Here is a 13204-nt window from a genome sequence, read left to right as displayed (position 1 = left end):
AATGGTAGGACCAGACCTAACTTTTACTAGGATTTCATCAGAGGGAGCTGGGTAAAATGGGGGAAAGTGGGGAAAATTGTCATCTTTGCATAGGATTCCATTTTTAAAGAAGACGGAGAATTTGCTTACCCGCATCACACAGGATCCCCTCCTGCCTCACGCATCCGCTTAGAGGAGACACAAAGGCATCATTCTTAAAACACAACTTCTATGGGCACCTTTACTTTTCCTCTCAATCCCATTACTCTAAAGAAGACTCAAGGCACCATCCTACTTTCAATAGTTGGTTTTAAAAAGGAACAAAAAGGTTTAAAAGCTAGCAATAGCACAATTTCTAAAGCCTAGGTTACTATGAAGGAAAAAATGGGGTGAAAGCAAAGTGATAATATCTTATAATTGTGTGATTCCTTAGGATTTACATTAATTAAAAAATACTGTTCCAGGTTCATGCAGAAGGATTTTGTAAAAGAAGTGAAGCATAGGAGATTGCCCATAGGAAAGCTGACTCTTCTACGTCACTCAGGGCGGATCACAATGTACACATACATGGCAAACATTCAGTGCCATATGAACATAGAGAGACAGAAACAGAGACAGAGACAATTTAACTTTCTCCAGCTTCCAGCTTACTGAGGGTATGCTCGATTCTTGCCACAGGGGAAGCAGCTGCTTCATCATTCACTGTGACTTCCTCGTTCCAAATGCTGCTGGATGATTTTTATAGTGTAATAATCTAGTCAAATTAGCCTCCCCACATAAGAAGTACCTACATTTCCTACTTGATAGATGCAACTATCTTTCAAGTTGCTTAGGTCAACAACAAGCAGGGCTATTTTTTAATGGTCTGGTGCTCACTCTGACACAGGCTGGCTTCGAACTCATGACCTTTTGGTCATAGTGATTTATTGCAGCTGGCTACTAACCAGCTGCACCACAACCCGGCCTATTTGATGATCAAAGGCAGAAACTATGATGACATCCAACGGTAAAACTCTAGATATGTCAACAGCCAACATCTACCCCACAAATAACAAATGTTTTAAATACTTTTGCTGATTGTTTTTTTTCCCATTATTTTGGGTTCTGGTAGACATGCTCCAGTACAACTGACATGTACAATTGATTGCATTTTAACAATTGTTGTACAAAAGCAGAATAGTCACAAATGCTACTCCCAAAATGGTTGATTCACTATGTTCTAACAGGTAGGTTACCTCACCTCCATTTATGAGGAAGTTGCAAGCATGTGGAAAAAAACATCTTTGGATTCTGTGTTCAGCACATTGTTCAGTTGTGGAACTGACTACCCTGACATGTATTTATAGCTGCTAACCTGGAAGACTTTATTTAAGAGAGGATTAAACAAAATCTCGGTTGTTAGGGCTATTAGATGGGATGCCTGCTATTGTTAATACAGTTGCCTTACTTTTTCCCTCAGAGTGACCCTCCCATTTGGTGTATCTGCAGGAAGAGAACACTTTTCCTATGTGCTTATGTTCATTTTTCCCCAAGGAGTGATCTAAGCAAGATGTATAAAAAGTACCTTACTGTGAGCAGAAAGATATCTTTTGCAAGCTGATGAGCTCAGAGAGAAAGCCAGAAGGGAGAAGATGTGTTCTGTTGGTTGGGGTTATTTATGGTTTCTTCACATTACTCAGTGGCAATGGGTGGTTTTCATGTCAGTGAGACAATGAACATGATCTGATTTCGAGACTGATTATACAGGAATGTCAAAAGAAAGGTTTGGCACCTTGGATAGTTCCTATATAGTTCAGACTAGGGATGTGAATGTCTGTTTTATTTTCTCAAGCAATGCCAAATGATTTCCACAGTTTGCTCCTGATTTAGAGAAAACAAAGGATGAGACAAGAAGGAAGGTGAGATTCAGACAAATGTCACAAAATTAAAACTGACCATTATTCACTGCCTTAGCCTCTGGCATCAAGAGAACTGAATCTTCATATGGTTACACTCAGTGATCAATAACTGTTTGGAAATAATAATAATAATAATAATAATAATAATAATAATAATAATAATGAAAAACAACAGGAAAAACTCAGCTGCTATCAGGGCCTTAAGATTGAATTTCAAAGACTCTGGAAGAAACCAGTGCAGGTGGTCCCAGTGGTGATGCGCACACTGGGTGCCGCGCCAAAAGATCTCAGCCGGCATTTGGAAACAATAGACATTGACAAAATTACGATCTGCCAACTGCGAAAGGCCACCCTGCTGGGATCTGCGCGCATCATCCAAAAATACATCACACAGTCCTAGACACTTGGGACGTGTTCGACTTGTGATTTTGTGATACGAAATCCAGCATATCTATCTTGTTTGCTGTGTCATACAATAATAATAATAATAATAATAATAATAATAATAATAATAATAATAATAATAATCTTTATTTCTATACCACCCCATCTCACAGAGGGGACTCAGGGCAGTTTACAACAGAAAATTGGCAAACATTCAATGCCGGCATAACATAACAAACAGGTAGCCATGTTTGTGTATTCACAAATCCATTCCGTTCATATATGTTAGGGATACTTTTTTTGGGGGGGGGGGGGAGAAGACAAAGTGATAGATTGAGTGGATCCTTACCTCTCCATACATAGCGTGAGGCACTTTTCTGGGTAGCCTGGCTCACTTCTTATACTGAAGCCAGAGTTGGGAGGAAAAGTGTTGGTAGCAATGGAGTGCAATGAAATAAGGCAGGAGGATGATGAAGCCTCAACTCCTATCACCTGCACATATCTTCTTTGGTAAAAAAAAAAAAAAAGTAGACCTTTCTTCCCACTCTTGGCTTTATGTTTGAATAGGGCAGACACATGAGTAAACATAGTTGCCTCTGCCACATCTAGTTTGGCCCTAAATGCCACCCTTAAGACATAAGGAAACCAAAGAGCTAAGATGTATGTAAAAAATATTTGCTCTTTTCTTAGCTATGTTTGTTTACTAACTGAAGTACACCATGACTGGCAAACTATACATAGTGGCATTGTCTGCACATGTGTTTTTAAAACCTGGGCTAAATCCATCCTTCTTGGAAAGTTGTACTCAGAAGTAGTGCTGGGGTTTTCCTGTTTAATACTCTGGCCATTGACATGTGGTGTCCCTCAGCACTGGGTTTTGTTCCATATGCTGTTCAACATACATCTACTGTCCTACAGAAGATCCCTTAAGAAACTTGTGCATTACTTACTGCACTTATTTCAAAAAAGTTGTTGGATTTGGAGGTTGCTTCTCCCTCCCACCCCAAAATCTTGCTTTAATGGACACAGAACTCACATCCCTTAGGCTAAGCTTAACGTTTGTGATATTCTCCAGTTCTATGTATTAAGATAAATATTTATTAGGTGGGGATAAAAGCTGCCACAGAGGCTGCCACAGGAAGTCTATGAACCCTGTTTATTACAAGCCAGTCTCCAATCTTCCATCTCTGGCAAAAGCTGGCCTGGTCATTATGCAAAATGAGGTAGCTGCCTCTGGCAGTGGATTTTGTATGTTTATGTAAAGGTAAAAACAACTTTTAGTTATTTACACAGCCCGAAAGTTTACATTAAAAATGGAATTGGTTATGCTTACAGTTCAGAGCCCCCAACATTATTGTAATAGTTGCCTTTTTTTTTTTTTAGAAAAGAACTTTCTATTTTCTAATAACTAACTGAAATAACTGCCCTTTAAATTACTTTTAAATATACACTATAAGCTGCTGGCTTGTCAGAATGCCTAATCCTTTCCTCAACACACACACAAGAGAGCATGAAGCAACAGCACAAAGCACAAGTCACCCCTTGAATCATCCATATTCCTATATCTTTCAAGGGAACTTCACACTTAGTTATACCACAAAGAGGCTGATGCTATCATGGGGAAGGGTCCAAAAGAGGAAAGGAACTAGTGACAAGTAACTGGTCATTTGCAGGTAGTTGCATTTGGCAGGAATCCTTTTGGTGTGTGAGACTGCTGCTCCCATCTATAAAACATCCACAGGCTTTTAATAGATGGGGTCAAATCTTCCATGCAATATAACATGTATACAAAATCACAGGAAAACTACGGAGTGCAGTATCAGCGATGTGTTCATACATAGACAGTCTGGATTCATCAGACTATTATTTACCATACATGAAATTAATTGACTGGAAGGGGCTTTGCTGAAGATTCCTCAACAGGGATAAATACTCTAAAGGCACAAATTCCTGTTAGATCCTGGAAGCTAAGCAGGGTCAGCTTTGGATGGAGACTGCCAATGAAGACTAAGTGCTGTAGACTACGGGCCCTTCCAGACAGGCCCTATATCCCAGAATCTGATCCCAGGTTTTCTGCTTTAAACTGGATTATATGAGTTCCCACTGACGATCTGGGATAAACAGAAAACCTGGGATCAGATCTTGGGTTATAGGGCCTACCTGGAAGGATCTTAAATTTGAGGAAAGGAACCAGTCAAACCCTATGAAATTCAAATGGGTGCCATAAATTGACAGGCGACTTGGGGCCCTTCCACACAGCCCGTAATCCCAGACTATCAAGGCAGAAAAAGCCACAATATCTGCTTTGAATTGGGTTATCTGTGTCAACAATGCCATATATAACAGTTCAAAGCAGAAAATGTGGGATTTTATTCAGCTGTGCGGAAGGGGCCTTGAAGACTTGCACACACTACTCTAAGACCGCTTCTACACAGCTGAATAAAATCCCACATTTGCTGCTTTGAATTGCGATATATAGTAGTATGGACTCAGATAACCCAGTTCAAAGCAGATATTGTGGGATTTTCTGCTTTGATATTTGGGGTTATATGGCTGTGCGGAAGGGCCCCTAGACTGGCTTGTTAAGAATCCTAGACTAAGAATCCTCTGTTGGCCAGCTTTGTCCTGAATCACAAGCCAGATGGGCTGTCTTCATCTCCCTTATTTACTTCCCCTTCCCCATGCACCCCACAAACCAGGAGGCAAGCAGCAGTGGGAAAGGATTCCCCCGCCTGCCAAATGCAAGCCTATCATTCTCTAGCTATGTGACAAGCAGTCACATCTTCAATCAAGTCCTGACCTGAACTTGGAAAGTTGGTTTAAGAAACAATTAGTTTGTGTCGAATGATGGAAAGCAAGGGTTCAATTTGTTCATCTTGGAAAGACAAATATTTGATTCATTGTTAACCATTTTAAAAATCCACTAATTAAATAGTAGGTTTATAAAGAAACTACTCTGGCATTTTGAGGGAATGTCATGTTTGAGTGTCACTTTTGCCCCCATTTTGGTATTGACTCCTTGTAACGTTCTTAATTTGCATTCCAAACTGTCAAAAAAGTCTGCAAGAAGCTGGAATTGTAAGTTTCTTGGACATATCTAAACTCAAGAACTTTAAGTGGAAAAAGAGAGACAGAGAAGACCAACCAGTTCAGAGCAAGAATAGGCAGGTGAATATGAGAGAGTGTCTCTCGCCTTCTGTCTTTCTGTGTCTCACGCAATCTGCTAAATCCCCTGGAATCGGTCTCAGCTCTTCACATTCTCCTACATACAGGAGGAATGTAGACAGGTCTCTCTCCCCACACCTTCTCAGACAACCCCAGGAAAGATAGCTGATCCTCCCCCTATTTAAACAACAAAAAAGCAGTGAGACAGAAGCTTTTATTCCTTATAACTTAGTAATAGTGATAGCTGCTACTGAGTCCTCCTTTGGAAAATGAGAAGCAAAAGAAAACACAAAGTAAATTTAAATATTATTTACCAGTAAACTGAACTAGTTGTTTCTAAGCTCTGACAGTGAGTATTCATAACCAGCAAATTAACTTGTTAAACCTCACTGAAGAAGGGGTCAACTGATTAAGGATTTTATTGTATGAGGCTCTTTAATCACACTATCCAATTACAACTGCGATTCAATTAATGTTGTGAATACGCCTTCGGAGATTGTGGATGATAGTGGTGGGATCAGGAGAGGAAGGAAAAACCCTCGCAAGGAGGGCTCGTTGGAAGATTTGTTTAGGAAGAGGGTCAGGGAGACTGATGGGGAGTCTTCTGAGGAGGATTCAGATGGGGATCTGGAAGAGGAAATGGATGCTGGGGAACAGGTATTAACGGAAGAACCAGGCACGGACTGGGCACGGGCACCGGAGATGCTTGGGGAAGAATCAGGGCCCATGGATGCTGCTGATGCTGGGGAAGCTTGGGTGTCTTCAGAAGCAGATCCCATTTGGTCTGCTTGGAGGAGTGAGAGGGGGTCCACAGGTGTGGCTAGAGTTGGGCATGGGCAGGAAGATTGGGACTCTGATGAGGAATTTGGAACACCTGACCCAAGGGCATTGGCTGTGTGGAGTTCTGATTCAGATTAAGAAGTTGAGACACCTGCTCTTTGGGCGTGGATAGTTTGGAAGCCCAGGGAGACCTGGATATATTGGGGTTGTTTGGCCATTATACCTTGCGTGTGGCAAGGTGTTGCTGGGCGCCATTGGATTTCCTGTGTGTGTTACTGAAGACTGGACTAGGACTTTGCAACGGATGCAAGTTTAATCTGGATTATTCTGCAATGGAGGGCTGGAATTGTGTGGGTTTTCCTGGACTGCACTGTTATTACTATTTTGTATTAGCTGCTGTTCTCCCTCGTTGCTTTGGCTCTCTGTGCCATTCAGTGTTGTGACCTTCTTGGATGACTTCAATCTCTCGGACCTTGGACCTTGGACTGGAACTTGACTTGGCTTTGCTCTTCGCTATCAAATCATGGTTTGGCATCATTCTCTACTCGGTGGCTGCCTGACTGCTCATCCCGACTCCGGACCGGCTTGACGACGCTTTCTCGCTCTGCCCCTTTAACTCCTGGCTTGGCGTTTGCTTCTACAATGGCTTGGTGCTGCTGGCTTATCCCAACTCCGGACCGGCTCGACGACGCTTTCCTGCTCCACTCCTTTAACTCCTGGTTTGGCGTGTGTTCCTGCAGTGGTTGCTGCGGGCTTGCCAGCGTCTCGCTGTTCCGCTGGCTTGTTTGCTCTTAACTGAGAGTCCTTTAGCCCAGTTTGGGCGTTTGTTTGGTTTTGAACTCCTTTTGAACGTTTAAGTTTTGGGAAGGGTTTTTGGGCTTCAATACTGCTTGTCTTAGTTTTTGCCCTTGTTTTTTGGCCCATTGTGAACTCTTGAGTCAAGTTCTAGGACTCTAAGTTTAATCCGGATTATAACTCTGGTTAATCCGGATTATTTGCCAGTCTTTGTTTTTGGGGTTTTTTCTCACTCAATTTGCTTAATAACACTGAAAGTTAAGTGTTTAAAGCCTTTTTGTGTTTGTTGAGCTATTTTTGGGCATTTGCTTTAATAAACTCTGTTTTGCTCTCTTATCGGCGTCTGACTTTTGACAATTACAACTTCTATCTTTCCTTGTGCACCTTCAGAACACTTTCAAAATTACAGTGTTTGTTTGCTCTAAAATTTTACATATTTCATATTTGACCACCCACTATCTCCTCCAAGACATTATCCTCACCCGTTTTCCTCTTTCAGCGCACACACACACACATGTGCTTCACAGAAATATAAATGAAAACAGTCTTACATTTTAAAAAGTTTTTTTCCCTTGTGGTGGCATGTGTTTCCTGATCAGATAGAACAGATTTCACAGATGTAATTAATTGGTTGCAGAGCAAAGATAGCAGCTACTATAATTATCTGATCTATCCCCACATCAGGAATTATGTCTGAAGGAGTAAATATCAAGAAAGGTGAGTTATGGTTTCATAAACCAGGAGACTATTTTGCTTTTCTTACATTTCTAGGAGAGAGACAGAGTTTGAGAGTTTGAGAGTTTGAGAGTTTGAGATTGAGAGAGAGAGAGAGAGAGAGAGAGAGAGAGAGAGAGAGGATGTTACGACCTCATCAGATGGGGTACTTTTCAGTGGTATGCACCGGTTCCTCTATAGCAGTGGTTCTCAACCTGTGGGTCTTTAGGTGTTTTGGCCTTCAACCCCCAGAAATCCTAAGAGCTGGTAAACTGGCTGGAATTTCTGGGAGTTGTAGGCCAAAACACCTGGGGACCCACAGGCTGAGAACCACTGCTACCGTGTTTCCCCGAAAATATGACAGTGTCTTATATTATTTTTTGCTCCCAAAGATGCTCTAAGTCTTATTTTCAGGGGATGTCTTATTTTTCCATGAAGAAGAATTCACATTTATTGTTGAACAAAAAAAATGAACATTTATTGTATACTGTACAGTAGTTGTCATCACAATCCAGCATAACCAAACAAACTGTGAATCCTATCAAGAATTTCTTGTTACAACCATTATTTCCATGTACAACACTCTATGGTAGGTACATTTACCCATCCTGCATGCTCTGGTGTTCTGTTTGGCAGGCATGCTTCCAAACAAAAACTTTGCTAGGTCTTACTTTCGGGGGAGGCCTTATATTTAGCAATTCAGCAAAACCTCTACTTGGTCTTATTTTCTGAGGATGTCTTATTTTAGGGGAAACGGTATGAGAGAGCAACACAAGAGCAATGATGTCCTGTGATAAGCTCCAACCAATGATGCTATTATCCTGATGCAACTGAAATATACCTGCCTCGTGCAATAAGGCTCCAGGGTTAGTTAATTTAACTAATTACTTTAGCTGATAAATGTTAACTATTTCTAGACTTTGGTTGACAAGGGGTTTTGTTTCTTACTCCCTCAACATTAAATAATACGAATTAAAGTTACAGCCCAAACCTCAAACATCTTAAGACCAGGGAGATGTTTGATAGGAGACAGAGGGCATGCCTACACTATATAATGAATGCATCTCGACAGGACTTTAACTGCCATGGTTCAATGCTATAGAGACTTGGAAATTGTAGTTTTCTGAGGTCTTTTGCCTTTTCTGTCAAATAGTACTGGTGTCTCATCAAACTACAAATCCCAGAGGTCCTCAGCATTGAGCCATGGCAGTTAAAGTAGTGTATCATTTCTTCAGTGTAGATGCTACCCAGGGCTGACATAAGACATTTTGTTGCCTGAAAGCCCTTTCACACAGCCCTATATCCCAGAATATCAAGGCAGAAAATCCCACAATATCTGCTTTGAACTGGGTTATCTGAGTCCACACTCAGGTAATGTGGGATTTTCTGACTTGATATTCTGGGATATAGGGCTGTGTGGAAGGGCCCTTAGTCAATAAAACAAATGTTGCCCTCTCCCAAGGAACATACAAGCATCCAAGGACAATTGAGTTATTTTGGCAATGGGGGCAAAACGAACAAATAAATTTAAAAAATCACAAATATCCAATGTGTCACTAACAATTTGCAGGTTTTTTTAATGACATTCTCAAATCTGTTGTGTTTGGTAGCTTCCTCACTTTGGCCAATGACAGATCTGCCCCCGCAAAATCATAAGATACTCCTAGCCTACCTTCATTTGTTTCTTTGTATTTACCTTCCTTCTTTGCCAGTATTCTCACTTCTTTTCAAGGAGCCCAGTTACAGACTTCCCATCCCTTTCCACCTCGCAAACAATGAAGTCCATGATTTCAAAATCTGAAGCATTGTGTCCATAGGGAGTTTTTCAAGGATTGGACAATGCTGTCAGTATATGGTTTGCCAGAAAAAAAAAGAATGAGTCAGGAAGAGACGGGAGTCTAAACAATAAAGAAAAAAGCAGGAAGAATAGAAAATTGTTAAGCATTTACTTACACTTGAACTAAGGCCCTTCCACACAGCCCTATATCCCAAAATATCAAGGCAGGAAATTCAACATGTCATTTGAACTGGAATATATGGCAGTATGGACTCAGATAATCCAGTTCAAAGCAGATAGTGTGGATTATCTGCCTTAATATTCTGGGATATAGGGCTGTGTGGAAGGACCCTAGTCTCTCCCTTGCAAACTGCACTGTTCCTTTCCTAACCGGTTGGTTGACTTGCATTGCCAGAGCACCTCAAGCACTTCATGGCAATACAGTGAGAGATACGGCTGTCATTTACAGATATGTCTTATCTGCTTGTCAAGCTATTCTATAAACTGGATTCTTCAAACAAAGGACTTCCAGACACACTCATTGTCAGCATCAATGCCGTTGCATCTAATAATTCCTCACTAGTCACGCCTATCTGAGATCAATCGTGTTTCCCATTCTTTCAAGGCTGTAACATTCATCCTGTCAAGGAAACATGATTTCTTACCTGGCCTCTGCAGACAGGGATCCCCTTTCCTCAAAAGGACTCAAACTGCAGGCACAACAGTCACTTGTGGGCTTTCCTAAGGTTTTACCTGTAACATGATTTGCATGGCCCCTCCCCATCTCTGCAGTTGTTCCAACCCAGGTCATGATTTCAGATCCCAACATTTTTAGCAAGACAATTTTTCTCAGTTAGATCATCACAGATGGTGCCTACTGTATTCATAAAGATGGGGATTTACTTTTTAGAAATGACAAAGGGGCCCTGTGATTTGTGGACTATTAACAATAAGATGAAAAATGACATGAAAGCATGTTGGCTCTTTCCTGGAAACCACTTCCATGCTACATTAGTTCTTCTTATTTAGCTCCATAAAACATCATAGAGATTTAGTAAAAGAGTTTTTATTTCACTTAATTCCCAACTTTCTTCCAGTGGGTCAAGTCTCCCTCCTTTCCACACTATTCTCTTAATGATTTTCTTCACTCTCCACAACCATCCATAAAAATGCCACAAACAATGTTGACTTTGGCTTTTAATGATATCTAAGGTCCTTTCTACACAGCTGAATAAAATCCCACTCTATCTGCTCTGAACTGGGATATATGGCAGTGTGGAGTCAGATAAACCAGTTCAAAGCAGATATTGTGGATTTTCTGCCTTGATATTCTGGGATATAGGGCTGTGTGGAAGGGCTCTTAACTGTACTTGCAGGGATGCATATTTCCCATTCCTGACCTAGGCCAAAGTTTATGAAAATGACTTGTAATTCAAATCAGCATATGTCATGGCTGTTTAAATTTTTCCATTCAGGACCCCTTGAATTTTTTTTTTTTTTTTGCATGACCCTAGGTATACAGGCAGTCCCCAAATTATGAACAAGATAGGTTCTGTAGGGTCCCTTCCACACAGCTGTATAAAATCCACATTGAACTGGATTATATGGCCATGTGGACTCGGATAATCCAGTTCAAAGCAGATAGTGTGGATTATCTGCCTTGATATTCTGGGTTATATGATAGTGTGGAAGGGCCCTAGGTTTGTTCTTAAATTGAATATATATGTAAGGGTTAACACCTCCGTGGTGTTTGTTTTGATGTCTGTGCCCCTTTTCTGAAGATTTCACCGCACATTCTGTCCTGATGATAATTGGGAAAAAATAAGCTTGTTCTGGAATTTTTTTTCCGTGTCAGGAGTGGCTTGAGAAACTGTAAGTCGCTTCTGGTGTGAGAGAATTGGCCATCTGCAAGGACGTTGCCTAGGGGATGCCAGGATGTTGCCCAGGGGACGCCCAGATGCTTTGATATTTTTACCATCCTTGTGGGAGGCTTCTCTCATGTCCCCACATGGAGTTGGAGCTGATAGAAGGAGCTCATCCCGCGCTCTCCCCAGGTTGGATTTGAACCGGCAACTTTCAGGTCAGCAACCCGACCTTCAAGTCATCAGTCCTGCCGGCACAAGGGTTTAACCCACTGCACCACTGGGGGGCTCCATTGTGGAAATAAAGATTAGTGATAAACCTTCAGTGGAGACACCTTTTCCCCACTCTTTCAGCGGGTCTCACTTTTTGCTGTCTCACCCCTATTCTTAACTATGAGTCATTTGTAAGTTGGATGTTTGTAACGTGGGGACTGTCTGTATAGGTATATGAAATTGGTGTAAAAATCAAATATTTAACAGAAGAAGATACTTCAACATTGTATGGCTCGCTAAACAGGCTGATTTTCCTTTTTATGAAGTACAGTTGGAGTATCTTCTTCAGAGCATACTCTAAACACCGCACAACAGGTTCTGTAAATGTCTGAAACAGCTAGTAGGTGAGGTTCAGAAAAAGTTTTGGATCCCCAACATTGAGCTAATGGGACTTCATTTGGGGTCAAAACCCACAGTTTAAGAAGAAGTGCTACAGACCATCAACTATAGTAGAAGAGAAGCCAACACCACTCAAATATGAGCCACTCACATTAATGTGAGCCACTCACATTAATTTAGTAGCAAAAGCTTGCAGCCTGCCTGTCAGCTGATGTTACATTTCCTATACAAATACCACAACCTCTGAGGATGCCTGCCATAGATGTGGACAAAACATCAGGAGAGAATGCTTCTGGAACATGACCATGAAGCCCGGATAACTCACAACAACCCAACCAAAGGACTGTTGCCCCATCACATTCCTTCCTCGCTCATCTTTTCCCTCTTTTCATCATCTTATTTCCTGTCTCCCTCTTTAACTCACATAGTAAATCACTGGTGGGCACTCTGGGCCATTTTCTGTTCAGAGAGCAGGGCATCAGAAAGGGTCAAGGACGTTCAAGGAGGTCCTGGGACGCTGGTTGTGGCCCATAGACTGACTTTGCCCACCACAGCTATATAATTTTCTCAAGTCGCTCCTGTCACTAGGGAAAAAGACTTTTCTAAAGTGAAGGAGATTTATCTCTGAGCATACTTGGGAAGGGAGGGGAAGAGAGGAGAGATTCCAGATCTAAGTGTATCGGTCTTTATGTAATCAATAGTCTCTAGGTGTTATTCCCCACTTGTCATTTCACAACAGGGGATGAAATGCCAGCTAGGAACACAGAGATCTCCCTATTAGTAGCAGACTTAATTTCCTGTAAATACAGTATGTCCAGAGAAACACTTTTCTTCTGGAACACAATCTACTCCCACACTTTCGGCTGTGTGGGGGAATGAAACTCAGCCTCTTGCCAAAATTCTTCTATTGTTTGAGCCCTATTGTTTTCGTTTATAAACATATTCAATGCACCCTAGCGTAAATCCAGGTTGAGGCAGATGAGTATCTAGACCCCAACTGAACTATACAGAACAGTGCCCTAAATGGAAGCGGCATTGCATAACCCTTTATGTCCAGCAAGTTCATATATACTGGATGTGTGTTATGTGACTATTAATGTTAGGAAATATATGTATGGATTTCCTACTCCTTGCCCATCAGGGTTTTTTCCTATGAAAGTTTTGTCTTTGGAGACAAGTTTGCTTAATTTCTTCCCCGCTCCACTGCCAGCAATTTTTTTTGGTTAAAACCACTCCAT

This window comes from Anolis carolinensis, chromosome 1 (assembly GCF_035594765.1).
Source record: "Anolis carolinensis isolate JA03-04 chromosome 1, rAnoCar3.1.pri, whole genome shotgun sequence".
In the NCBI taxonomy this organism is placed as follows: domain Eukaryota; kingdom Metazoa; phylum Chordata; class Lepidosauria; order Squamata; family Dactyloidae; genus Anolis; species Anolis carolinensis.
This window is presented reverse-complemented; position numbering follows the sequence as displayed.